Source organism: Mustela nigripes, chromosome 7 (assembly GCF_022355385.1).
Source record: "Mustela nigripes isolate SB6536 chromosome 7, MUSNIG.SB6536, whole genome shotgun sequence".
Taxonomy (NCBI): Eukaryota; Metazoa; Chordata; class Mammalia; order Carnivora; family Mustelidae; genus Mustela; species Mustela nigripes.
In genome coordinates this window covers 13,717,002-13,720,360 of record NC_081563.1, presented here as the reverse complement: position 1 = coordinate 13,720,360, position 3,359 = coordinate 13,717,002, and the positions used below count along the sequence as shown (strand labels likewise).

General features: G+C 44.6%; 1 long non-coding RNA gene across 1 annotated transcript; it reads left to right on the top strand.

Annotated features, from left to right (window-relative positions):
• Positions 1-1,712: 1,712 nt before the first annotated feature.
• LOC132022224 (uncharacterized) lies at positions 1,713-2,793 on the top strand. Its single transcript, XR_009405549.1, has 3 exons — positions 1,713-1,811; positions 1,902-1,970; positions 2,695-2,793. It is a non-coding gene; the product is annotated as an uncharacterized LOC132022224 (long non-coding RNA).
• Positions 2,794-3,359: the final 566 nt, after the last annotated feature.

Below are 3,359 nucleotides of genomic sequence, written 5' to 3'. Positions count from 1 at the left end.
CCCTCCTCTGTCTTACAACTGTCATCTGGAATGCATGTCCTTCATGCGAAAATGAAGACGCAGACACTGGATCTTACCTCTCCTGATGGGAGGTGATGCATGGCACTGCTTTAAGCCCATGAGTTAAAACCAGTCACCTGGTCCCGATCCGACTGGAAGGCTGGGGAAATGCGAAGGAGCGCAGGCAGGTCTGAGAAACAGACTGTTTCCCCAGAAGGGATCTCAGTATTAACGCTTTAAGAAACGGAGGCTCAGGAAACCAGTTCCCGGTAGGATGGCACTTGAAGAATGTCAATGGTGAGAGTGTTACCTGGTATTTCTTTCAAAAAAGGAGGCATGCGTTATTCTCAACGCATGATGTGGAAGCAGCCTGCATGCTCATCGGTGGACGACGGATAAAGGAAATGTGGTGTGGATGTGCAACAGATACTCGGTTTTAAAAAAAAGAAGGAAATCTTGTCCTATGTGACTTCATGGATGAACCTGAAGGACATAATGGTAAGTGAAATAAGCCAGTCACAGAAGGAAAAATACTGCATGACTACGGCTATACGAGAGATCTCAAATAGTTGCGAAGAGTGTAGAATGATCGTCACCAGGAGCTGGGGGGCGGAGGAAATCAGGCACTGTTGTTCCACAGGTACAAAATTTTCCCATTTGTCTTCTACCCTCCCTCCAAAATAAAATTTATGAAGGTAAAGGATGCCCAGCAAAAATTCATAAATAACAATAAAATATAAAATATTCTTTATGTTAAAAAGGGTATGGCTTCCAGGAATAAAACTTACGTGTTTCCTTAGAAAGAAGAGGATTTTTTTCCAAATAAATAACAAGAGTAATGATATTTTTTGAAGTTGTCTTTGCTACTCTGTCTTCACCTGCTGAAAACAGAAGGAATCCTTCTCCCGAAAGCAGAAAGCAGAATCCTGCTCCTACTATAGGGACATCAAGTCTGAGGGGACTTGCCTGTGATCTGGTTTGAACGGGACTTGCTCACAACAATGAAATAGAAACCTCAAAGTATCAAAGAATCATCCTAGCTTTTGTGAGCAGTTCTAAGCACAGATTATTTCTTCTCAACTAAAACCTGTGTAGTAACAACTTTGTCCATTCAAAGCACACCTGTTGGAAATAGATACTTTCCTCTTTCTTTCTACTTTTGACTCTGAGAAACCTCTCAATAAGTCAACAAATAATTTTAAAGGCATGGAGAGATTCCCAGATCCGCAGAAATAGAATTCAGGAGGATAGGCCCTGTGGTGGAGGAGCAGTGCATCCACAGCAAAAACAAAACAGAACAACAACAATAAAACAGATTGACGAGTCACTGTAAGACGTGAAGTGAGAGCCGTAATAGTGGATGTACGCGCGGAGTAATGGGAGCCTAGAGAAGGGAGTTTCCTTCTGAGTTTGAGGAGTCAGGAAGGGCATCGGGGAGACAAACTGACAATTCCTCGAGGCCTGCAAAGATGACGCATCCTTTGTCAGATCTGCAGGGTAGCCTGCATGTGGGAGAACCGTCCAGAGGAGGGGAGAGCTTGAGCGGGAACACAGAGGTGGGGGGGTCTCAGCCCTGGGGAGGATGCTGTGGGCAGCCGATGGCTGTAAATCTGGTCTAAGGCCAAACGCCCAAGAGCCTAAATATCCTTGCAGAGGAGTTTGGACTTTACCCGGAGTCTGTTACAGAGACATCTGAGTTTTTTAACCTGGGGTCAAGCCTGTGCTGTGGAAATACCACTCCGGTGCCCACGAGAGGTGGAATTCTGCACTCGCACATCTCCGTGTAGCCCAGATGGACAGGAAATTGTCCCGTATTGTCTATTTTTCTTTACTGATCCATAATAATATAAAATTATGTGACTGTTCAGAATACAGATGACATGCTTCTGCTTTCTTGACAGTTGTGGTGTGGCTGTGTGACTACATTCCGGGCAATGGGACAGAACTAACGACCTGGCAGCAGCTCCAAGGTATTTTTTTTTTTTTTTTTAATACAGCTGGCATGCAGTTGCTTCTCTTGTCTTCTTGCTGCTACTTAAAACGCAGATGTGATGATGATTTACTTGGGCCATTTAGATGGAAAAGGTCAATTGAATTTTCTTCTATTTGAATTGCTTTTCTACTTTTGTTGAAACTCAGCTGGGCTTATTTATGGAAGCGTATTTCTGGGTTCTCATTCTGCTCCATTGATCTATGTATCTATCTCTGCAAATCCCATGTTGTATTAATTACTGGCTCTATATGGTAAGCTTCAGGGTCAAGTAGATTGATTTCTCCCCCACTTCATTCCTCTTCTTCAAGATTCAAGATCACTTTAAGAGATAGATTTTACTTTATAACCTAGAATACACGCATGTAGACACACAGATAAATATGAAACCCGTTTCATGTAAATGATATATTGATCATTTGTGATGTGCCCTGATTCTTTTCTAACCTATTCTACTGCATTCTATTCTCCCATTAAAAAGTGCTGGTCATGACCCACTGTATTGGTTTCACAACCCACCAAATGAGTCTTTCCACCTCCCGTTTAAAAGACACTGTAGCAGAAGGGAGTGGGGGTGGGGGGCTACCTGCCATCAAGCCACCGTATCCCCCACCCAAAATGGCAGTAAGACTGAATCCGGCTTCCTTGGAGGTGGGACAAGCCATGAGTTTGCCTTGTTCACATTAGGTTTCTTTTCTAATTAGAAGAGTGACTTTGGAAGAACGTACAGCCCGCTTCGGGGGATTTCCTCACTCACGGAAAATCTGCAGTCCTTAAACACGGGATTGGTTTTCTCTGAAAATGGAAAAGCGACACAGCCAGAAATTTTAAAGCCAGTAAACTCGTATTTGCTATCAGGCTACTCAGTGGGCTGATTCTTTCATGCATGCTATCTTCTCCTGTCCTTCTCCTGCTCTAAGAGATCTGTTATTACGCCCATTTGTACACCTGCGAAAACACAGCCTCGGCAAGGGGAAGGAATTTGCTCAGATTTTTACATCTGGCAGGCAGCCCATCTCAGACCAGCACCCTGTGCCCACCTGCCTCCTTAGCCCCAAGCCTCATGCGTGAGGCTAAACTGAGGCATGCTGTTGTGCGCAAAAGGCAGAGCCTCTAAAGGAAGAATGGTTTTCTGGATGGTTCAGAAGATGGTTCTTTTTTTTTTTTTTTTTAAGATTTTTTATTTTATTTATTTGACAGAGAGACATCACAAGTAGGCAGAGAGGCAGGCAGAGAGAGAGAGAGGAGGAAGCAGGCTCCCTGCTGAGCAGAGAGCCCGATGCGGGACCCGATCCTAGGACCCCGAGATCATGACCCGAGCCAAAGGCAGCGGCCCAACCCACTGAGCCACCCAGGCGCCCCAGAAGAT